We start from the raw sequence: 25,878 nt of genomic DNA, 5'->3' as shown, positions 1-25,878 counted from the left end.
GGGCGGACGGGGCCTAAGGTCGAGTCTGCCGGACGGCGGGCTCCCTGGGCCTGGGTCCAGTGAGGACGATGAGGCCACCCTGGAGGAGGACGTCGCGGAGGACGGCACCGGGGACCAGATCGTGGAGGTCGGCGAGGCGGCTGGAGTGCGACGCGGAGGACATGTGACGGCTGTTTCGGGATCTTCTCGGAGTCAGCCTGGTAAGACCACGGTTTCTTCTATTTCTCGTGCACCTGGTTTGGCTATGGATGGTGTGTCTGGTGATATGGATGGCGTGCAGGGCGTGAATGTGGTTGGTGGTACGGGTGGTTTACTTGGTGGCCCGAGTGGTGGGCGGGTCGTGAATGTGGTGACGGGTGACGGCAGTATGGCATCCGAGTTGTTGAGGTTGGTTAGGGGTTTGTTTGCCCCTGTGGGGGGCCCTAGCTTGGTGTGGCAGGGAGCGACGGGGCAGGAGGTTGCGACTCCTGCGGTTGGAGGGGTTGCTAGTGGCAATGCGGTTGGTGAGCCGGTGGTGGCGGCTCCCGCGGCCCCAGCTGCGGCTCCCGCTGCCGCAGCTGCGGCTGCAGTGGACATTGTTCGATTGGATGACAAGGCGAGAGGGGAAGTGTATGTTTGCTTTGATGGCCCGTTGGGGGCGCATCTGAAGCAGGAGACCAGGGAAAAAATATGGAAGGATGAATATGTTGAAATATTTTCATTGCTTCCGTTGGAAAAGTTTAATCTGGATCGGGTTAAACCGGATGAGAGCAAAAAGGACGAGGAAGAACGGCGGCGTTATCGCCTTATTCCCCGCACTTTTCAGAACTGGTTGCAGGCCTTTGTGATACTGGCCGGTGTGGTGGGGGAAAAGGCTCCGGATAACTGTACGGCGCTTTTTTGTTATCTGGATTCTATCTGTGAGGCGTATAGGACCTATGGGGGGACTGCTTGGCTAAGATATGACGAGCAGTTTCGCCAGAGGAAGGCGGTCAGACCCAGTTTACGGTGGGACCACAAAGAAATTAGTCTATGGATGCGGCTGATGGCTGCGCCGAAGTCGGCATCACAGTCCTTTCCAGGGGGCACCGGCGGGGGATCATTTGGCACCTCGTCGGGGCCCAAAAAGGGCGTTTGCTGGCAGTTTAATGAGAAGGAATGCCGGTTTGGGTCTTCCTGCCGATTCAAGCACGAGTGTTCGGGCTGTGGTGGCGCCCACAGTCACCTTAAGTGCTTCCGGAAGGGAAAAGGAAAGGCCGCTGAGTCTTCGTCAAAAAGGGAGGACCCCGGTGAGGGTAGATCGGATGGCGCCGTTTCTAAGTAGATACCCGGATCGGGGGTCGGCGGAATTGTTGAGTGACGGTTTTAGTTTTGGTTTCAAGATACCGTCAGTGGTTAAGACGGGAGAGATTCGTTTAAAAAATTTACAGTCGACTCGCCTACATGGTGAGATTGTTGCGGATAAGTTACGGAAGGAGGTGGAGCTAGGACGGATGGCGGGGCCTTTTGATGCCCCTCCATTGCCGGACTTGGTTGTGTCCCCGTTGGGGTTGGTCCCGAAAAAGGAACCTAACAAGTTTCGGCTCATCCACCATTTGTCCTATCCTACTGGCCGGTCGGTGAACGATGGTATTGATCCTGAGCTGGTTTCGGTTTCGTATGTCCGTTTTGATAAGGCTGTGGAATGGTTAAGGAAGTTGGGCTGTGGTTCGCTTTTGGCGAAAACGGATATAGAAGCGGCCTTCCGCCTGTTGCCGGTGCACCCGGACAGTTTTCACCTGTTGGGGTGTTGATGGGAGGACAAGTTTTATGTAGATTGTTGTTTGCCTATGGGCTGTTCAATTTCATGTTCTTATTTTGAGAAGTTTAGTTGTTTCCTGGAATGGGTAATTAAGGAGGAGGCGGGTCTAGATTCAGTGTTGCATTACTTGGACGACTTTTTGTGCATGGGGCCTGCGGGATCCTCGCAGTGTTCCCTTTTGCTTCGGACAGTGGAGCAGGTTGCTCGCCGGTTTGGCGTTCCGTTGGCGCCGGAGAAGACGGAGGGTCCGGTTACGGTTTTGAAATTCCTGGGTATCGAGCTGGATACGGTTGCCATGGAGTGCCGCTTGCCGGAGGACAAGCTGGTGGATTTGAGGCGTTGCGTTCAAGGGGCTATTGAGTCCAAGAAGATTCGTTTACGGGACTTGCAGTCCCTGTTGGGGAAGTTGAATTTTGCGTGTAGAATATTGCCGATGGGGAGAGTTTTTTCCCGTCGCTTGGCTCAAGCCACCACCGGTGTGTTGCACCCTTTGCATTTTGTGCGTTTGAAGGTGGAGCATAAGGCGGACCTGAGAGTGTGGTCCCGTTTTTTGCAGCTGTATAATGGACGGTCATTGTGGCTTCGTGAGGTGGTGTCAAATGAGGAGTTGGTGCTGTATACGGACGCGGCGGGATCCAGTGGTTTTGGCGCATATTTTGGGGGGAGATGGTGTGTCGGCAGGTGGCCTGATTCGTGGCGGGTTTGCGGTCTGACTAGGAATTTGGCCCTGTTGGAACTTTTCCCTATTGTCGTGGCCTTAGAGGTTTGGGGACAGGATTTGAAAGACAGGAAGGTGCGTTTCATGTGTGACAACCTGGGGGTTGTTCAGTGTGTTAACAAGTTGACAGCTGATTCCCCCCCGGTGGTGGATCTCTTGCGTCATTTGGTGCTGAAATGTCTGGAGTTGAACTTGTGGGTCTGCGCTGTACATGTGCCGGGGGTGCTGAATTCTGTGGCTGATGCTTTATCTCGCTTCCAGTGGGACCGCTTTCGAATGCTGGCGCCGGACGCGGAGCAGCAGGAGACCGTATGGCCCGTCTGGTTGTGGGACCTGGTTTGCAGCCGGCCTGGGAATTGATCCGACATTCGGTGGCACCCAGTACGTGGCGCAGCTATAATTCAGCGTGGGACCGTTGGCTCGAGTTGGTTGATGAGGTGGGAGGTCATGTATCTGAAGGTGACAGAGTTTATTTAGTTTTGTTCATGTTGGGCAGGGCTAAGGAAGAAGGCCTTTCGTGGTCGGCCGTGGCGGGCAGGTTAGCGGGCATTTCCTTCTTTTTCAAGTTATTGGGCTGGAAGGATGTTACGAAGGATTTCTGGGTGCGCCAGGTGATGAAGGGTTACCGGAGGGCGGGGGCGCGCCGAGACCTTCGGCGCCCGGTATCTTTTGAGCTGCTGGGCAAGCTGTTGTCGGTGTTGCCTCGGGTGTGCTGTTCGGAGTATGAATGCCAGTTGTTCGGGACCGCTTTTGTTTTGGCCTTCTTTGGGGCGTTTAGAATTAGTGAACTGGTGAGCAGAAACACGAGGAGTCACGGAGGTTTGTTGCTGGAGGACGTGGAATGCGGTATGGATGTGGTGCGGTGTTGCTTGAGACGGTCAAAGACGGACCAGCTGGGTAGAGGTCGGATGGTGGAACTATGGGGTGTACCTGGTTTAGCGGAGTGCCCTGTCAGATGGCTGTCGGCGTTTTTAGAAGTGAGGGGAGCTCGCCCGGGGTCCCTTTTGTCCCACCAGGACGGGTCAGCCTTGTCGAGTTACCAATTTGTCTGCATCTTTCGGAGGTGCCTGCAGTGTTGCGGTCTCAACGAGGCTGAGTTCGCGTCGCATTCCTTTCGGATTGGGGCTGCGACTCAGGCGGCTCGTTGGGGTCTGGGCGCGCAGGCTCTCCGTAAGATTGGACGATGGGACTCGGCCAGGTTTAGATCTTACGTCCGGCCGAACTTGTTGTGAGCTATTGGTGGGGAGGGGGGGGGGTCGGGGGCGGTATTTGCTTGGTAATCATTACCCATTTTCTTCCTCGTGCCCCCCCCCCCCCTCTGTGTTGTCACCTTTTGTTTTGTAGGTTTACCGTTGTTGGTGTGGGTGCTCGGCCACTCATACGTGTATTGGGGGGCGTTTCGTGCGGGAATACGACCGGACGGCCGCCAGTTGGGGGTTCCCAGAGAAAAGGCTACTGTGCGATGGATCGGGGTCAGGGGCATGCTGTGGAGTGAGGTGTTGCCTACCTGGCGCCACCATTCGCAGCTGGACAGAGCACCGGACGTGGTAGTACTACACGCGGGTGGGAATGACCTGGGTCTCCGGGCTTCCAGGGACCTGATACAAGACATAAAATGTGACTGCCTGCGGCTCCTGTCTTCCCACCCGGGTCTAGTAATTGTCTGGTCGGATATGGTTGCGCGGCTGACATGGCGGCACGCCAGGTCGGTGGAGGCAGTAAACAGGGCGCGAAGTAAAGTGAATCGGGAGATTGGGCGGTTCATTTCCCGGGTTGGGGGTGTCTCTGTTCGGCACCCGGAGTTGGAAGCGGCGTCCGCCTACTTGTTGCGCCGGGACGGGGTCCATTTAAATTCGGTGGGAAATGATATTTGGGCCTTAGGGCTGATGGAGGGGCTTGAGAAGGCTTTGTTGGTGTGGGAGGACTCGCGCGCACAAGGGGTCATGCGAGCTCGCGGTGGCGGAAAGGAGGGGGGTGTCTGAAGGTGGGGGTTTGCACAGAGGAGAGGACGGAACCCAGTGCCGGAGCGGGTTACCTCTAGCGGTGCAATTGTTTGGTAAACGGGTCCTTGCTGGGTTGAGTCTCAGCGGGACATAGTGGGGGCAACATCTGGCTTGGGCTCTCGAGTCGGTGTGTTGCGGCTGAGGGTCAGGAGACAGGCTGATGTTGCAAAGAACATTTTGGTTAACCTTCAGGTACCCCCCCCCTTCCTTTTCGGGTTCTTCAATGAACAGTTGTATTGTTACATGGCTGATGTTTATGTTATGAATAAATGGGGCTGCTGTGGCCTTTATATTCCAACGTCACACAGTGTTTGTGTTTATTTTAGATAAGAACCCTAGGGGGTGGGGGGTTGTTGGGGAAGGTCAAAGGCCTTCAGTCAGACATTCCGGAGTCAAGGAAGAGCCCGGACTGCTGACCCGAAGGGGCTTAAGGGAGGGCTACATGACTAGGAGGGATGCCAGGCCATAGGGTTAATAAGGGGTTAATGGAGAAAGTCAGTTTGGGCGCGAAATTTGGGGGTGGTGCTAAGGGGCAGTTAGGATCAGGGGTCAGTTTGATTGGTCAGGGGGTGGTGGCTATAGGGGGTAGTATATAGGGCAGGTCAGAGGGGGGGTGGGTCATTCCTACCTGGACGGTGACTGGAATCGTTCCCGCCCGCCCGCCCTAATTGTGGATTCGACATCGATGAAGACAAGAAGGAAGATCGTATTTGTCGCAGCGGCGGAAAGGAGGGGGGTGTCTGAAGGTGGGGGTTTGCACAGAGGAGAGGACGGAACCCAGTGCCGGAGCGGGTTACCTCTAGCGGTGCAATTGTTTGGTAAACGGGTCCTTGCTGGGTTGAGTCTCAGTGGGACATAGTGGGGGCAACATCTGGCTTGGGCTCTCGAGTCGGTGTGTTGCGGCTGAGGGTCAGGAGACAGGCTGATGTTGCAAAGAACATTTTGGTTAACCTTCAGGTACCCCCCCCCTTCCTTTTCGGGTTCTTCAATGAAGAGTTGTATTGTTACATGGCTGATGTTTATGTTATGAATAAATGGGGCTGCTGTGGCCTTTATATTCCAACGTCACACAGTGTTTGTGTTTATTTTAGATAAGAACCCTAGGGGGTGGGGGGTTGTTGGGGAAGGTCAAAGGCCTTCAGTCAGACATTCCGGAGTCATGAAACTTTGCCCGAAGGAATTGCCTGCACTATTTGCACTTAAAATTGCGTAGCACAAATGGAGAGGTTGTGTTGAATGCAGAGGTGGTATAGCTTTAGTGTCAGCAGAGGAACGTCACTGATTATTCCAGACAATGAAAATATGCGCCAAAGTACTGCCTACACTTTTTGCACTTAAAAATGCGTAGCAGAAATTGAGAGGTGGTGTAGAATGCAGAGATGGTATAGCTTTCTTGTCAGCAGAGGAACGTCACTGACTATCCCAGACAATGAAACTATGCCCCAAGGAATTACCTGCACTTTTTGCCCTTAAAATTGCATAGCAGAAATGGATAGGTGGTGTACAATGCAGAGGTAGTGTAGCTTTCTTCTCAGCAGAGGAATGTCACTGACTATCCCAGACAATGAATCCTTGCCGCAAGGAATTGCCTGCACTTTTTGCACTTAAAATTGCGTAGCAGAAATATAGAGGTGGTGTAGAATGCAGAGGTGGTATAGCTTTCTTGTCAGCATAGGAACGTTACTGACTATCCCAGACAATAAAACTATGCCCTATGGAAATGCCGGCACTTTTTGCATCTAAATTTGCGTAGCAGAAAGGGAGAGGTGGTGGAGAATTCAGAGGTGGTATAGCTTTCTTGTCAGCAGAGGAACGTCAATGATAATCCCTGGCAATGAAACTATTCCCCATAGAATTACCTGCACTTTTTGCACTTAAAATTGCGTAGCAGAAATGGAGAGGTGGTGTAGAAGGCAGAGGTGGTATAGCTTTCTTGTCAGCAGATGAACTTCACTGACTATCCCAGACAATGACACTATGCGCCAAGGAATTTCCTGCACTTTTTGCATTTAAAGTTGCGTAGCAGAAATATAGAGGTGGTGTAGAATGCAGAGGTGGTATAGCTTTCTTGTCAGCAGAGGAAACATCACTAACTATCCCAGACAATGAAATTATGCCCCAAGGAATTGCCAGCACTTTTTGCACTTAAAATTGTGTAGCAGAAATGGAGAGGTGGTGTAGAATGCAGAGGTGGTATAGCTTTCTTGTCAGCAGAGGAGCGTCACTGACTATCCCAGAAAATGAAACTATGCCCCAATGAACTGCCTGCACTTTTTGCATTTAAAATTGCGTACCAGAATTGGAGAGGTGGAGTAGAATGCAGAGGTGGTATAGCTTTCTTGTCAGCAGAGGAACGTCACTGACTATCCCAGACAATGAAACTATGCCCCAAAGAACTGCCTGCACTTTTTGCCTTTAAAATAGCGTAGCAGAAATAGAGAGGTGATGTAGAATGCAGACGTGGTATATCTTTCATGTCAGTAGAGGAACGTCACTGACTACCCAAGACAATGAAACTATGCCCCAAAGAACTGCCTGCACTTTTTGCACTTACAATTATGTAGCCAAAATATAGAGGTAGTGTAGAATGCACAGGCGGCACAGCTTTCTTGTCTGCAGAGGAACGTCACTGACTATCCCAGACAAGGAAACTAAGCCCCAAAGAACTGCCTGCCCTTTTTGCACTTAAAATTGCGTAGCAGAAATGGAGAGATGGTGTAGAATGCAGAGGTGGTATAGCTTCCTTGTCAGCAGAGGAACGTCACTGACTATCCCTGACAATGAAACTATGCCCCAAGGAATTACCTGCACTTTTTGATCATAAATTGCGTAACAGAATTGGAGAGATGGAGTAGAATGCAGAGGTGGTATAGCTTTCTTGTCAGCAGAAGAACGTCACTGACTATACAAGACAATGAAACTATGCCCCAAGCAGTTGACTTTACTTATTGCACTTAAAATTGTGTAGCAGAAAAGGAGGGGTAGTGTAGAATGCAGAGGTGGTATAGCTTTCTTGTTAGCAGAGGAACGTCACTGACTATCCCAGACAAAGAAAAGCCCGGACGCCTGCCCTGAAGGGGCTCAAGGGAGGGCAACATGACTGAGGAGGGATGCTAGGCCTGAGGGTTAGCAAGGGGTTAAGGTGTAGGGCAGTTTTGTGCGGGAAAAGTGGGAGGTGGAGTTATAAGTGCTGTGGGGCCATGTAATTGGCCAAGGGGTTGTTAGTTGTAGGATAGTATATATAGGGCTGTAGTAGGAGGTGGGAGGTTCATTCACTACCTGAAGACGTCCGGAATTGTCCCGCCCACCCGCCCCTTTGGAAGATTTCTGGAGATCGACATGGAGAGACGAAGAGGATTGACCTTGTCGCAGCAGTCGGCGTAAAGGAGGGGGGTATTTGAAGTCGCTGGATTGCACAAAGAGCGGGGGGGAACCCAGTGCAGGAACGGGTTACCCTTGGTGGTGCAATGGTATGGTTGGTGGGTCCCTGCTGTGCTCGGTCACAGCGGGACATGTTAACGTGGGACCCTGCTGTGCTGGGTCACAGCAGGGCATGTTAATATGCTGGGTGTCTTCGAGCCGGTGTGGTGCGGCTGGGGGCACATGGTGGAGCAACAATCGGCTGGGTGTCCTCGAGCCGGTGTAGTGCGGCTGAGGGCACATGGTGAAGCTGGTGTTGCAATCATGTACAACAGGACTCTTCACTTACCCCCCCTCCTTTGTTGGTGGTTATGTTTTATGGAGTTATTACTATATTTATGAATAAAATGTTATTGATTATTTTGGTGATAATAAACGAGGCTGCTGTGGCCTTTTACATCCAATGTCACGCAGTCTGTGTTTAATTTTGGGTTGAAAAGCGGTAGTAGGTGGATAACTGGTTTGGGTCAGTACGGCAAGATAGGGCCACCAGTCAGACGTTCCTAAGTCATGAAACTATGCCCCAAGGAATTGCCTGCATTTTTTGCACTTGAAATTGAGTAGCAGAAATAGAAAGGTAGTGTAGAATACAGAGGTGGTATAGCTTTCTCGTCAGCAGAGGAACATCACCGATTATCCCAGACAATGATACTATGCCCCAAAGAACTGCCTGCACTTTTTGCATTTAAAATTGCGTAGCAGAAATGGAGAGGTGGTGTAGAATGCAGAGGTGGTATAGCTTTCTTGTCATCAGAGGAACGTCACTGACTATCCCAGACAATGAAACTAAGCCATAAAGAACTGCCTGCACTTTTTGCACTTAAAAATGCTCAGCAAAAATTGCGAGGTGGTGTAGAATATAGAGGTGGTAAAGCTTTTCTGTCAGCAGAGGAACGTCACTGACTATCCCACAATGAAACTATGCCCCAAGGAATTACTTGCACTTTTTGCACTTGAAATTGTGTAACAGAAATGGAGAGGTCTTGTAAAATGCAGAGGTGGTTTAGCTTTGTCAGCAGAGGAACGTGACTTACTATCTCAGACAACGAAACTATGCCTTAAAGAACTGCTTGCACTGTTTGCATTTAAAATTGCGTAGCAGAAATAGAGAGGTGGTTTACAATGCAGAGGAGATATAGCTTTCCTATCAGCAGAGGAACATCACTGACTATCTTAGACAATAAAACTATGCCCCAAGGAATTAACTGCACTTTTTGCACTTAAAATTGCGTAGCAGAAATGGAGAGGTGGTGTAGAATGCAGAGGTGGTAAAGCTTTTTTTGTCAGCAGAGGAACACCACTGACTATCTTAGACAATAAACTATGCCCCAAAGGAATTACCTGTACTTTTTACACTTAAAATTGTGTAACCGAAACGGAGAGGTCGTGTAGAATGCAGAGGTGGTACAGCTTTCTTGTCAGCAGAAGAACGTCACTGACTATCCCAGACAATGTAACTATGCCCCATGGAATTGCCTGCACTTTTTTCACCTAAAATTGTGTAACAGAAATGGAGAGGTCGTGTAGAATAAAGAGGTGGTATAGCTTTCTTGTCAGCAGAGGAATGTCACTGACTATCCCAGACAATAAAACTAAGCCCCAAAGAACTGCCTGCACCTTTTGAACTTAAAATTGCTCAACATAAATCGAGAGGTGGTGTAGAATGCAGAGGTGGTATAGCTTTTTTGTCAGCAGAGGAACATCACTGACTATCCCAGACAATGAAACTATGCCCCAAGGAATTACCTGCACTTTTGCACTTAAATTGTGCAACAGAAATGGAGAGGTGGTGTAGAATGCAGAGGTGGTATAGCTTTTTTGTCAGCATAGGAACATTAGTGACTATCCCAGACAATGTAACTATGCCCCATGGAATTGCCTGCACTTTTTTCACCTAAAATTGTGTAACAGAAATGGAGAGGTCGTGTAGAATGCAGAGGTGGTATAGCTTTCTTGTCAGCAGAGGAACATCACCGATTATCCCAGACAATGAAACTATGCCCCAAAGAACTGGCTGCACTTTTTTTGCACTTAAAATTGCGTAGCAGAAATAGAGAGGCTGTGTAGAATGCAGAGGTGGTATATCTTTCTTGTCAGCAGAGGAACGTCACTGACTATCCCAGACAATGAAACTATGCCCCAAGGAATTGCCTACACTTTTTGCACCTAAAATTGCGTAGCAGAAATGGAGAGGTGGTATAGCTTTCTTGTCAGCAGAGGAACATCACTGACTATCCCAGACCATGAAACTATGCCCATGGAATAGCCTGCACTTTTTGCACCTAAAATTGCGTAGCAGAAATGGAGATGTGGTGTAGAATGCAGAGGTGGTAAAGCTTTTTTGTCAGCAGAGGAACATCACTGACTATCCCAGACAATAAAGCTATGCCCCAAGGAATTGCCTGCACTTTTTGCACTTAAAATTGCGTAGCAGAAATATAGAGGTGGTGTAGAATGCAGAGGTGGTATAGCTTTCTTGTCAGCAGAGAAAGAACACTGACTATCCCAGACAATGAAACTATGCCCCAAGGAATTACCTGCACTTTTTGCATTTAAAATTGCGTAGCAGAAATAGAGAGGTGGTGTAGAATGCAGAGGTGGTATAGCTTTCTTGTCAGCAGAGGAACGTCACTGACTATCCCAGACAATGAAACTACGCCCCAAAGAACTGCCTGGACTTTTTTCACTTAAAATTGCTCAGCAGAAAGAGAGAGGTGGTGTAGAATGCAGAGGTGGTATAGTTTTCTTGTCAGCAGAGGAACGTCATTGACTATCCCAGACAATGAAACTATGCCCCAAAGAACTGCCTGCACTTTTTGCACTTAAAATTGCTCAGCAGAAAGAGAGAGGTGGTGTAGAATGCAGAGGTGGTATAGTTTTCTTGTCAGCAGAGGAACGTCATTGACTATCCCAGACAATGTAACAATGCCCCATGGAATTGCCTGCACTTTTTTCACCTAAAATTGTGTAGCAGAAATGGGAAGGTGGAGTAGAAATCAAAGGTGGCAAAGCTTTTTTGTCAGCAGAGGAACATCACTGACTATCCCAGACAATGAAGCTATGCCCCAAGGAATTGCTAGCACTTTTGCACTTAAAATTGTGTAACAGAAATGGAGAGGTCGTGTAGAATGCAGAGGTGGTATAGCTTTCTTGTCAGCAGAGGAACGTTACTGACTATCACAGACAATGTAACTATGCCCATGGAATAGCCTGCACTTTTTGCACCTAAAATTGCGTAGCAGAAATGGAGAGGTGGTGTAGAATGCAGAGGTGGTAAAGCTTTTTTGTCAGCAGAGGAACATCACTGACTATCCCAGACAATGAAGCTATGCCCCAAGGAATTGCCTGCACTTTTTGCACTTAAAATTGCGTAGCACAAATAGAGAGGTGGTGTAGAATGCAGAGGTGGTATAGCTTTCTTGTCAGCAGAGAAAGAACACTGACTATCCCAGACAATGAAACTATGCCCCAAGGAATTACCTGCACTTTTTGCACTTAAAATTGTGTAGCAGAAATAGAGAGGTGGTGTAGAATGCAGAGGTGGTATAGCTTTCTTGTCAGCAGAGGATTGTCACTGACTATCCCAGACAATGAAACTATGCCCCAAAGAACTGCTTGCACTGTTTGCATTTAAAATTGCGTAGCAGAAATAGAGAGGTGGTGTAGAATGCAGAGGTGGTATAGCTTTCTTGTCAGCAGAGGAACGTCACTGACTATCCCAGACAATGAAACTACGCCCCAAAGAACTGCCTGGACTTTTTTCACTTAAAATTGCTCAGCAGAAAGAGAGAGGTGGTGTAGAATGCAGAGGTGGTATAGTTTTCTTGTCAGCAGAGGAACGTCATTGACTATCCCAGACAATGAAACTATGCCCCAAAGAACTGCCTGCACTTTTTGCACTTAAAATTGCTCAGCAGAAAGAGAGAGGTGGTGTAGAATGCAGAGGTGGTATAGTTTTCTTGTCAGCAGAGGAACGTCATTGACTATCCCAGACAATGTAACAATGCCCCATGGAATTGCCTGCACTTTTTTCACCTAAAATTGTGTAGCAGAAATGGGAAGGTGGAGTAGAAATCAAAGGTGGCAAAGCTTTTTTGTCAGCAGAGGAACATCACTGACTATCCCAGACAATGAAGCTATGCCCCAAGGAATTGCTAGCACTTTTGCACTTAAAATTGTGTAACAGAAATGGAGAGGTCGTGTAGAATGCAGAGGTGGTATAGTTTTCTTGTCAGCAGAGGAACGTTACTGACTATCACAGACAATGTAACTATGCCCATGGAATAGCCTGCACTTTTTGCACCTAAAATTGCGTAGCAGAAATGGAGAGGTGGTGTAGAATGCAGAGGTGGTAAAGCTTTTTTGTCAGCAGAGGAACATCACTGACTATCCCAGACAATGAAGCTATGCCCCAAGGAATTGCCTGCACTTTTTGCACTTAAAATTGCGTAGCACAAATAGAGAGGTGGTGTAGAATGCAGAGGTGGTATAGCTTTCTTGTCAGCAGAGGAACATCACTGACTATCCCAGACAATGAAACTATGCCTTATGGAATGGCCTGCACTTTTTACACCTAAAATTGCGTAACAGAAATGGAGAGGTGGTGTAGAATGCAGAGGTGGTATAGCTTTCTTATCAGCAGAGGAACGTCACTGACTATCCCAGACAATGAAACTACGCCCCAAAGAACTGCCTGCACTTTTTGCACTTAAAATTGCTCAGCAGAAAGAGAGAGGTGGTGTAGAATGCAGAGGTGGCATAGTTTTCTTGTCAGCAGAGGAACGTCATTGACTATCCCAGACAATGAAACTTTGCCCCAAAGAACTGCTTGCACTGTTTGCATTTAAAATTGCGTAGCAGAAATAGAGAGGTGGTGTAGAATGCAGAGGTGGTATAGCTTTCTTGTCAGCAGAGGAACGTCACTGACTATCCCAGACAATGAAACTATGCCTTATGGAATTGCCTGCACTTTTTGCACCTAAAATTGCGTAACAGAAATGGAGAGGTAGTGTAGAATGCATAGGTGGTATAGCTTTCTTATCAGCAGAGGAACGTCACTGACTATCCCAGACAATGAAACTACGCCCCAAAGAACTGCCTGCACTTTTTGCACTTAAAATTGCTCAGCAGAAATAGAGAGGTGGTGTAGAATGCAGAGGTGGCATAGTTTTCTTGTCAGCAGAGGAACATCATTGACTATCCCAGACAATGTAACAATTCCCCATGGAATTGCCTGCACTTTTTTCACCTAAAATTGTGTAGCAGAAATGGGAAGGTGGAGTAGAAATCAAAGGTGGCAAAGCTTTTTTGTCAGCAGAGGAACATCACTGACTATCCCAGACAATGAAACTATGCCCCAAGGAATTACCTGCACTTTTGCACTTAAAATTGTGTAACAGAAATGGAGAGGTCGTGTAAAATGCAGAGGTGGTATAGCTTTCTTGTCAGCAGAGGAACGTTACTGACTATCACAGACAATGTAACTATGCCCATGGAATAGCCTGCACTTTTTGCACCTAAAATTGCGTAGCAGAAATGGAGAGGTGGTGTAGAATGCAGAGGTGGTAAAGCTTTTTTGTCAGCAGAGGAACATCACTGACTATCCCAGACAATGAAGCTATGCTCCAAGGAATTGCCCGCACTTTTGCACTTAAAATTGTGTAACAGAAATGGAGAGGTCGTGTAGAATGCAGAGGTGGTATAGCTTTCTTGTCAGCAGAGGAACGTTACTGACTATCACAGACAATGTAACTATGCCCATGGAATAGCCTGCACTTTTTGCACCTAAAATTGCGTAGCAGAAATGGAGAGGTGGTGTAGAATGCAGAGGTGGTAAAGCTTTTTTGTCAGCAGAGGAACATCACTGACTATCCCAGACAATGAAGCTATGCCCCAAGGAATTGCCTGCACTTATTGCACTTAAAATTGCGTAGCAGAAATAGAGAGGTGGTGTAGAATGCAGAGGTGGTATAGCTTTCTTGTCAGCAGAGGAACGTCACTGACTATCCCAGACAATGAAACTATGCCTTATGGAATTGCCTGCACTTTTTGCACCTAAAATTGCGTAACAGAAATGGAGAGGTGGTGTAGAATGCAGAGGTGGTATAGCTTTCTTGTCAGCAGAGGATTGTCACTGACTATCCCAGACAATGAAACTTTGCCCCAAAGAACTGCTTGCACTGTTCGCATTTAAAATTGCGTAGCAGAAATAGAGAGGTGGTGTAGAATGCAGAGGTGGTATAGCTTTCTTGTCAGCAGAGGAACGTCACTGACTATCCCAGACAATGAAACTATGCCTTATGGAATTGCCTGCACTTTTTGCACCTAAAATTGCATAAGAGAAATGGAGAGGTAGTGTAGAATGCAGAGGTGGTAAAGCTTTTTTGTCAGCAGAGGAACATCACTGACTATCCCAGACAATGAAACTATGCCCCAAGGAATTGCCTACACTTTTTGCACTTAACATTGTGTAACAGAAATGTTAGGGTGGCGTAGAATGAGAAGGTGGTATAGCTTTCTTGTCAGCAGAGGAACGTCACTGACTATCCCAGACAATAATACTAAGCCCCAAGGAACTGCCTGCACTTTTTGCACTTAACATTGCATAGCAGAAATGGGGAGGTGGTGTAGAATGCAGAGGTGGTATAGCTTTGTCAGCAGAGGAACGTCACTGACTATTAGAGATGAGCGAACTAGCCGTGGTTCGGCTCGAGCTCGGTTCGCCGAACCGAGGTCCTGTTCGAGTTCGGTTCGACGAACGTTCGACGAACCGAACTAGAACCAATAGGAAATAATGGGAGACAATCACAAACACATAAAAACGCATTAAATGTACACATACAGTTAATAAACATTTGCATAACACTTACCGGTGCCCGCGATGTGTCCTGCACTCTGTCTCCTGTCACTATTCCTTCCAATGATCGCTGCGTCCTCCCGATAACCAGCACTGACAGGACCTTCCATGACGTCGTTAAAATAGCCATGTGACCAGTCCCGTGGCTAATATCTCATTGGCTACAGACTGGTCACATGGCTTTGACGTCAGGTCCTATCCTAGGTCCTGTCATTGCACTCTCCGGTACACGGTGCACATTTGTGTATCGCCGTGTACCGGCGACATGCTCTAGCACACGGTCGACTCCCCACTCCGTTAGGGACCGGCTGACACAGCCGGTCATTAACGGAGATCACCTTTGCCATAGCAACGCAGTTAGCGGTGACGTCACCGCTAACCGCGGCTCCGGGAATCATATGATCGGAGCACCGTTGCTATGGTAACACGTCTGTCAGCGTTACTGCTGTTACCGCTAACAGCCAGCAGCACTGATCTCTCATGGAGTGAAGGCTGCACGGGAAGCAGCGTCTTCCCCCATGCAGCAGTGATGGAGCAGAGCTGCATTTGTTGAATGAGAAAGACAGAAGACCATGGATCCTGGAGGGCTGACAGGGGGTAATAAAGATGAAGTCTCTAATGTGTCTGTGTATTTATTTCTATTAAAGTATTTTTTCTCTGTGTGGTGTCTTTTTTTTAACCCTTTATTGGAGATTCTTACTGGCTGGGTCAAACGTGCCTGACATTAAGAATCTCTGGCTTAATACTAGCTAGTAAAACAAAGCTAGTATTAAATCATTATTACCCAGCAAGCCATCCGGCTTCAGGGCTGTTGGAAGAGTTGGATACAGCACCAGATGATGGCGATTCTATGAAAGCGCCATTTTCTGGGGCGGCTGCGGACTGCAATTCGCAGCAGAGTCGCCCAGAAACCTCGGGCTAACCTGTGCTGCGGATTCCAATCCTCTGCTGCCTAGTTGTACTTGGCTGGACACAAAAATGGGGCGAAGCCCACGTCATTTGTTTTTTAATTATTTCATGAAATAAGTGAAATAATTAAAAAAAACGGGCTTCCCTATATTTTTGGTTCCCAGCCGGGTACAAATAGGCAACTGGGGGTTGGAGGCAGGCCCGTGGCTGCCTGCTGTACCTGGCTAGCATACAAAAATATGGCAAAGCCCACGTCATTTTTTTGGTGGGCAAAAAACTTCTGCATACAATCCTGGATGGAGTATGCTGAGCCTTGTAGTTCTGCAGCTGCTGTCTGCTCTTCTCCATACAGACAGACAGCAGCTGCAGAACTACAAGGCTCAGCATACTCCATCCAGGACTGTATGCAGAAGTTTTTTGCCCCCTGAAAAAATTATGTGGGCTTCGCCATATTTTTGTATGCTAGCCAGGTATTACAGGCAGGTACGGCTGTCCCCAACCCCCAGTTGCCTATTTTTACCCGGCTGCTAACCAAAAATAAAGGGAAGCCCTTTTTTTATTATTTCATGAATTTCATGAAATAATTAGAAAACAAATGACGTAGGCTTCGCCCCATTTTTGTGTCCAGCCAGGTACAACTAGGCAGCTGGGGATTGGAATCCGCAGCACAGGTTGGCCTGAGCTTTCTGGGCCCCACTGCTGCGAATTGCAGTCTGCAGCCGCCTCAGAAAATGGCACTTTCATAGAAGCGCCATCTTCTGGCGCTGTATCCAACTCTTCCAGCACCTGCCTGCTATACCTGGCTAGCATACAAAAATATGGCGAAGCTCACGTCCTTTTTTTGTAGTTTTTTGGCAAAAAAAATAAAAAATGCTTCCCTGGATTTTCCATTGCCAGTGAAGGTAACACCAAGCAGTGGGGGTTAGCAACCAGTAGCTGCTTGGATTACCCTTAGCTAGCAATACAAAATATGCAGCGGGAGCCCATATATATTTTTTTTATTTACTTATTTAAATAACTAAAAACAAAATGGGCTTCCCTGTATTTTGATTGCTGGATATCACAGTGCTGTAAAAAAAAATCTTTAAAAAAAATGACGTAGCGCTCCGCGGTATTTTTGATTCTCAGCGCAGATAAAGCAGACAGCTATGGGTTGCCACCCCCATCTGCCTGCCGTTACCTTGGTTGGCAATCAAAATACAGGGAAGCCCATTAATTTTTTCTATTTAAAAAATAGTTAAAAATAAAATGATGTTGGGTCCCCCCATTTTTGTTAGCCAGCTAGGGTAAAGCAGATGGCTGTAGCCTGAAAACCACAGCTGGCAGCTTTACATTGGTTGGGGATCCAATGTGGAGGTCCCCTTAGGCTCTTTTTTTATAATTATTTTATAAATATTAATAAAAACACAATAAAAGTAGGGTCCCCCCCAAATTGGATCACCAGCCAAGGTAAAGCGGACAGCTGTGGTCTGGTATTCTCAGGGTGGGAAGGTCCATAGTTATTGGGCCTTCACAGCCTAAAAATAGCAGGCCGCAGGCCCCCCAGACGTGGCGCATCCACTAGATGCGCCAATCCTGGCGCTTCACCCCAGCTCATCCCGTGCCCTGGTGCAGTGGCAAACGGGGTAATAAATCGGGTTGATACTAGCTGTAAAGTCACCTGAGATCAAGCCCAGCAGTTTGTGATGTCATGGCGTCTATTAGATACCCAACATCATAAACTGTCAGTACTAACAAAAAAAAATCGACAAAAGAAATTTATTTGAAAAAACAGTCCCCAAAACATTCCCTCTTTCACCAATTTATTGTAAGAAAAAAAATAAAGGGGTCCCACGACGACTCTGGACCATCTAGGATATGGGGGGGGAGACACTCAGGGAACGTATCCCCCATTTTCTAGTAGTGCAGACCCTTCATGTGAGGAGTGTGGGTGCAATGAATCTGCACTCACTCTTCCCGGGTCCACAGCAGCAGAGTCCATGTCGTAATGGTTGTTACCAAAGCTGCAATGCCCTGCTCATGAGGTAAGGGCATGCCTAATCAGGAGAACTATTCTACATTTCCAAATATTGGTATTTGCTGATATTATTGCTATTCCACGTACTATATATTGGGGATAGGATCTTGGAGATGGAATACCCCTTTAAGTCCAGTTATCCAGCTGAATTAATACTTAACAACAGAGCTCGCTATTTAGATGTGTTTTCTTGTGGCGTATAACGGACTCTCATGCTTGGTAGTCGTTCAGCAGGGAAACTATAAAAGCAAATCCCTCCATTTGGAAATGTAGTATATAGCTCTCCAGATCAATTATGTTCCTTACCTCATGAGAAGGGCATTGCAGTAATAATAATAATTTATTCATTTATATAGCGTTATTAATTCCATAGCGCTGTATGTCTTTGGAGTGTGGGAGGAAACCGGAGTACACCCACGCAAACACGGGGAGAACATACAAACTCCTTGCAGATGGTGTCCTTGGTGGGAATTGAACCCAGGACCTCAGCGCTGCAAGACTGCAGTGCTAACCACTGAGCCACCGTGCCGCCCATTTAGCTTACAGATGCAAGCTGAGCTGACAGCCGCTCTGTGCATGCGGCAGCGTCTATTGTGAAGGAGAGGGCCGTGGGGGGATCAACGCTGCACAGGTACCGTGGGACACCGGGGAACACCGGTGGGGTTATAGGGGTTATAGGGGGTGACCTGGCAGGGCCTGGGGAGGAGTTTTCTGTCGCATGTGTCATGGCAAATGCGACAAAAATCAAAGGAGTAGGGTGAATGCGGCCGGCGCGCTGCTGTGCGCGCTGCTGTGCGCGCGGCCATCTTGGATTTCTGGGAGGGCATCAGGGGGGGCACCTTGGCGACACCTGGGGACAGGAGGGGACCGGGGAGGAGATTTATCATGTTTGTTCATGCCAGATGGGAGATAAATATTTTTTTACCTACACTGTCATTTACTGTAACGTGATCATCGGTATACGATGTATACCTGTGATCACGTGAGCGGGGACCGGAAAAAATGTCCTGAATCATGATCTCCAGGGTCTCAGCTAGCCCTGAAACCCTGGAGATTTTCTGACGCTGGGGGGCGTTATTCACTTATTTCTGCCTGCTGTTTATAAACGGCAGATCAGAATAAGGCTACATTAACACGACCGATCCATTTTTGTGGTCTGCAAAAAACAGTCAGTTTTTTTTCACGGGTGCATCCGTGTGGCATCCGTTTCCGTTCCGTAGACGGTCCGTATATCATCTGTTTGTCATCCGTGTGCCTTCCGTTTTTTTTGTGTACTGCAAAAAAACTGAAGGAGGGAAAATACATAAATTTACCCAGGATCCATAGCTTCAACCTACATGAGACGGTCACATGTTCACTCCAGTGCCATTTTCTACTGCTTTTCACAGTGTAGAGCGCTCTGGTGATTTTCTTGTGCTTGTACACTTCATATCAGTCTTTTCTGTCATTATAATGGCAGAAAGACACATAATGTCCCACTCTCCTGCATTTTGCAATTTTGAACCCTTTGGTGCCTTTCATGTGGCACTAAGGGGTGCTTAGCTTTGTATTTAGCCAAAAAAATGAAAAAAAAAAATGACGTTGGGTTTCCCCTATTTTTGTAGCCAGCTAGGGTAAAGCAGACGGCTGCAGCCTGCAGACCACAGCTGGCAGCCTCACCTTGGCTGGTAATCCAAAACTGAGGCACCCCACGCTGTTATTTTAAATGAAATAAATAATTAAAAAAAAAAACACGTAGGGGTCCCCCCAAAATTGGATCACCAGCCAAGGTAAAGCAGACAGCTGGGGTCTGATGTTCTCATACTAGGGATGTCCATGGTTATTGGACTCTCCCCAGCATAAAAATAGCAGGCTGCAGCCGCCCCAGAAGTGGCGCATCCATAAGATGCGCCAATCCTGGTGCTTCGCCCCAGCTCATCCCGTGCCCTGGTGCGGTGGCAAATGGGGTAATATATGGGTTAATACCAGATGTGTAATGTCACCTGGCATCAAGCCCTGGGGTTGGTGAGGTCAGGCGTCTATCAGATACCCGACATCACCAACCCAGTCAGTAATAAAAAAAAATAGACGACAAACACATTTTTATTTGAAAAAACACTCCCCAATACATTCCCTCTTTAACCAATTTATTAGAAAGAAAAACAAATCCAGGTCTGGTGTAATCCAAAGGGTTGCCATGACGATCCACACTGTCCCAGTCAATGAAGAGCAGGATGTTCCCCATTAGCTGGGAGAGCAATGCAGTGACTTTAGCTAACATCAATGGGTCAGCCCAGGTCACTGCAGGGGAAGACAAGTGCTGCTGTCAGCGAGGTACATTACCTGCGCTGATCTCCTGCATTGCTGACAGCACCTGTCACTGAGTTCAATGACCTTCACAGCCAAGTATCGCGAGAGGCCCGTGACGTCACCGCTAGTCAGTCTCGGGTCAGAAGCGAGAGAAGGTGATGTGACAAGCGGCGGCCATGGAGGACAGTGACAGCGCTGAGGTCGGGACTTCATCACTGCAGGTAAGCCGAGCGGGACCATGTGTGCAGAGTGCCAGGTGGGCGGAGCCTAGCGGGTTAATGTGTGTAGAGTGCCAGGTGTGCAGAGTGCCAGGTGAGCGGAGCCTAGCGGGGAAATGTGTGCAGAGTGCCAGGTGGGCGGAGCCTAGCGGGACCATGTGTGCAGAGTGCCAGGTGGGCGGAGCCTAGCGGGACCATGTGTGCAGAGTGCCAGGTGGGCGGAGCCTAGCGGGACCATGTGTGCAGAATGTCAGGTGGGCAGAGCCTAGCGGGACCATGTGTGCAGAGTGCCAGGTGGGCGGAGCCTAGCGGGACCATGTGTGCAGAGTGCCAGATGGGCGGAGCCTAGCGAGACCATGTGTGCAGAGTGCCAGGGGGACGGAGCCTAGCGGGACCATGTGTGCAGAGTGCCAGGTGGGCGGAGCCATGTGTGCTGGCGGTGGAGTGCGAAGTGGGTGGAGCCTAGCGGGGTCATGTGGCGCTGAGGACGTCAGTGTCGTGGACTGCATGGCTGGGGACAGGTGAGTGTGAATGTGAGTGTGTGTGTGTGTGTGTATGTATGTGTACATGCCGCATGCAGGAGGGGGCGGAGCGAGCTGAGCGGGGAAGTGTCAGCTTCCTGCACACGTAACTAGGATAAATATCGGGTTACTAACCAAAGCGCTTTGCTTGGATACCCGATGTTTATCTTGGTTACCAGCTTCTGGCAGGCTGCCAGCGATGGCTCTTACACACTGTAGCTGTAAAAAGCACTGCTTTTTGCCGCTAGAACCATTCTCGAACATAACTAGAACTATCGAACTTTAGCAAAAAGCTCGAGTTCTAGTTCGATCCAGAACAGCCCCCAAAATCACTCGAACCGCGAACTGGAGAACCGCAAACCGCGCTCAACTCTACTGACTATCCCAGACAATCATACTATGCCCCAAAGAACTGCCTACACTTTTTGCACTTAAAATTGCATAGCAGAAATGGAGAAGTGGTGTAGAATGCAGAGATGGTATAGCTTTCTTGTCAGCAGAGGAACGTCACTGACTATCCCAGACAATGAAACTATGCCCCAAGGAATTACCTGCACTTTTTGAACTTAAAATTGCATAGCAGAAATGGAGAGGTGGTGTAGAATGCAGAGGTGGTATAGCTTTCTTGTCAGCTGAGGAACGTCACTGACTATCCCAGACAATGAAACTATGCCCCATGGAATTGCCTGCACTTTTTGCACCTAAAATTGCGTAGGAGAAATGGAGAGGTGGTGTAGAATGCAGAGGTGGTAAAGCTTTTTTGTCAGCAGAGGAACATCACTGACTATCCCAGACAATGAAACTATGCCCCAAGGAATTGCCTACACTTTTTGTACTTAACATTGTGTAGCAGAAATGTTAGGGTGGCGTAGAATGAAAAGGTGGTGTAGCTTTCTTGTCAGCAGAGGAACGTCACTGACTATCCCAGACAATCACACTATGCCCCAAAGAACTGTCTGCACTTTTTGCACTTAAAATTGCGTAGTAGAAATGGAGAGGTGGTGTAGATTGCAGAGGGGGTATAGCTTTTTTGTCAGCAGAGGAATGTCACTGACTATCCCAGACAATGAAACTTTGCCCTAAGGAATTGCCTGCACTTATTGCACTTAAAATTGCGTAGCAGAAATGGAGAGGTGGTGTAGAATGCAGAGGTGGTATAGCTTTCTTGTCAGCAGAGGAACGTCACTGACTATCCCAGACAATGAAACTAAGCCCCAAAGAACTGCCTGCCCTTTTTGCACTTAAAATTGCGTAGCAGAAATGGAGAGATGGTGTAGAATGCAGAGATGGTATAGCTTTCTTGTCAGCAGAGGAACGTCACTGACTATCCCAGACAATGAAACTATGCCCCATTTAACTGCCTGCACTTTTTGCACTTAAACTGTGTAGCAGAAATGGAAGGGTGGCATAGAATAAAGAGGTGGTATAGCTTTCTTGTCAGCAGAGGAACGTCAATGGCTTTCCTCGCCTGAAGAGCTGGATGTTTCTCCTTTTTTTTACTTGTAATATCGGGCTGTGGCAGTGCCTGTCCGTGCTCCAGGGAGAGGCCAGGAGTGAACGCGTACCTGGTGAGCTGATATACATAAATTGAATTACAATTCTGCCTTTCGCGACTCCCGTGGTTTTGCTCTCCGCATTGATTAAGCAGACAACGTTGTTTGTTTTTCTGGACTTAACCCATTCTATTCATCCAACAATTAAGGCTATGTGCACACGCTGTGTTTTTTTGACGCTGCGATTTTGTGCGTTTTTGTGCGTTTTTGTCCACTAAAAACGCACAAAAACGCACCCACGGCAAAAAAACGCGGCAAAAAAGGCATGCGTTTTTACCGCGATTTGGTGCGTTTTTGGCTGCGTTTTTGATCTCTGCGTTTTTCCAATGCATTGCATGGGGGGAAAATGCAGAAATACGTAGGAAAGAATTGACATGTCCATTTTTTTTTAAGCTCGAAAACGCAGCTTAAAAAAAAGTTGTGTGCGGACAACAAAAATGAAAACTCAGACTTTGCTGAGGAAGCAAAGTCATGCAGTTTTGAGGCCAAAAACGCACCCGAAAAACGTGCAAAAATGCCGCGAAAAACGCACTGTGTGAACTTACCCTAAAATGAATGGCTGTAGTCAACGCTTAGATAAAGCAAAGCTACTTTTTGGTGCCACAGACATGGATGTACCTGCTATTTTTACGTCAAGTGATGAATCTGTAACAATACTGCAAAAACTAGCAGAAAAAGAAAATAGAATTTGGTGGAATGTAACCACCTTAAAAAATTATTCTGAAAGATCCATTATCCCACGGGGCTTACGTTTGCAAAAAGTTCCCAACACAATTTACTCTGAAAATTTTGTTTCCAAATGGAATGAAATATTATCTTTATGTTCCTTGAAACTTATTGGTTTAATTATTGAACATGAAGAAATCACACTTAAAGAGACTCAAATAAATCTAGATGAAGCAAATTCCACATTAAAATTTACTATTTCAGAGGAAAACTATCTAGAAACCATCAATCGCATACAAGCATCTGTAGATAAAATTGAATCAAATATTAGGGACATGAAAAAACGCAAGTTGAATAGAGACTTACATGACTACTCATCTAACCAAGTGTATGAATGGGGCAGATGGGAGAATGCAAATAGATGGAAAAGCCCGCGTTCTATACTAAAAACTCCCAAAATAAAACCCAAAGTCTCATTTGGTTCTTCTGACCTGGATACTTCTATGGGGTATACCACTGATGAATCATCTGTTGAACCAACATTTCAACCTTCAAAAAACTACTACAAAAAATGGAAAAATTTCAAAAGAAATGTAGAAGAGGAGGTAGGAAGCATAAATCCAAAACGTTATGCCCTACGTCCAAAGAGAACTTAGATTCAAATGTGAATTTTGATGTCATTAATTTGTCTTCATACAATGTATCAGAAACACAGAGAGCACGTCTTACACTAGGTTTAAATTTTGCTCCAACAAACAACTTTGATTTTTTTGGTACATTGTGTGACAAGCAAATTTGTTCGTAATGTTGTTGTAAAGAAACACTTCTGTAATGGTGCTGACACACAATTAAACACTGACAGGGTTAAGCATGAAAATGTGTATGAAAATCTTGATTTCAGAGAACAATTTGCTTTACTAACATTGGAGGATCTGAGTGATCAACATAAACTAGAGCCTGCCATAAGTAGCAATATTGTAGCTCGTCTCCCTAATCCGGATTTTTATCCAATAAATGAGAGATGTGAAGCAATAATCAATTTCCAAAAAAAACATAGAGAGAGATTTGAAATTACTGCATGGCTCTGGTAAGAACACTAATCTAAATAATTTGAATGTCCAGCAGAGGGAGGCACTTCGTCAATTGGAAAATAATCGTAACATTGTGATTAAAAAAATCTGATAAGGGGGGGGATTGGTGGTAATAAAGGCTAGAGTTGACTATATTAATTGGATACATCTCTTGTTATCAGACAACAATACCTATATTTCTGTTGCCACCGATCCCACCCTTACTATAAATAAAAAAATCCATAAATTGGTAAATGAAGGGGCCTCCCTTGGTTGTTACAGTGAAAAACATGCAGAGTATTTCAAAATTAATATCCCCAAAATACCCATCTTATATGGGTTACCTAAAACACATAAAGGAGAAAATCCACCCCCCATGCGTCCCATAGTGTCGGGCATTGGCTCGGCGGGTGAAAGGCTGGGACAATGGATTGATTCCGTGTTGCAGCCTCTGGCCCGTCATGTTCCAGGATACCTTAGGAATTTGGAAAGAGAAAGAGCACCGCATATACATAAGGGGCACACCAACCACAGTATAAATCGTAATATACAAAAAAGCTTTATTCAACACACTAGATTTAAAAACACTAAAAAGACATGAAGAACATCACACTCAGGGCTAAGCTAAACCCAAGTATAACCATGGCCATGGTGAACAATAAACAGGATCACAATGATCTTGTTACACATATATGATATTACATACATAAAAAATGAAACCCTGTGAAAGACCACAATAAGTCGTTTTGAGTTTCAACAGAATGACCGAAAGCTATATAAAGTACAGTAATGACCAGTACATGCAAAGACAATATACTGTGGCTATGCACTACAAAAATGAGGCCACATTGAATAGGGGGCGGCGTTTGCAGGAAGAGTATAATAGTATATAGACAATAATACAGAAGTATAAACCTGTAAAAAACCGCAATACATAGTTTTAAGTTGCAACAAGATGATCAAAAGATATATAAAATACAATAATGACCAGTACATGCAAAAACAATGTATTATGGCTATGCACTACAAAAATGGGGCCATATTAAGTAGGGGGCGGCGTTTGCAGGAGCAGTATAATAATATATAGACAACAGTACAGATGATTTAGTACACCCGAGGTAGGGCTGGGGAGGGTTGTATGTATCCGTGTATAAATACACAATGATGACCTGCCTACAAGCAACTATGCACTATAACGTACACAATAAGAATGCCGGGGCAGGGTACTGAGCCCCAACAATACCAAGAGTGGTATAGAGTTGTACAGATAGGTAAGTCCCTATGGATAGAGGGGGCACAAAGCCAAATAGCAAATTAGCAGGTACCCACAGCACCCACACAGGGACATAAATACCAATAGTTGTCCGCCCGACTAACCATAGCAAACACCAGCTCCAAAGCCTAGATGATTGTGGATAGTAAGGACACAGGGTACAGGGAACACCATGGACCAGGTGGGTAGACAAATGTAGCTCAGAGTGGGTGACCCCACGCGTATCGCTGCCAAAGCAGCTTCATCAGGGAGAGTGCTGTTGTATTGAACCAAAGCATATAAATAGTAGAATGAGTATAAGCGCAAGTGCACTCACCTGTGCTAGCAAACACACAGGAACGGTGATCACCGCCAAGCGCCGTGCCCGCACATGCGCAATGCGGTGTGGACGGGGAAACATGAGGATCAAAAAGCTATGAGCGGCAAAGCGTTACCCGCGCGCATGCGCAGGTCACTGCACGGGTCCCATATGGACAGAGCACAAAGTGTCAGGCTCAATTGTGTGTATTGCGCGATTATATGTATGTGCTAAGTATATGAGAAGCCACAAGCAAGAAGGACAGTCTCAGGTATCATATACCATAT

The sequence above is a fragment of the Anomaloglossus baeobatrachus genome, chromosome 3 (assembly GCF_048569485.1).
Source record: "Anomaloglossus baeobatrachus isolate aAnoBae1 chromosome 3, aAnoBae1.hap1, whole genome shotgun sequence".
In the NCBI taxonomy this organism is placed as follows: domain Eukaryota; kingdom Metazoa; phylum Chordata; class Amphibia; order Anura; family Aromobatidae; genus Anomaloglossus; species Anomaloglossus baeobatrachus.
The sequence above is the reverse complement of the archived record's forward strand: the minus strand, read 5'-3'. Positions refer to the sequence as shown.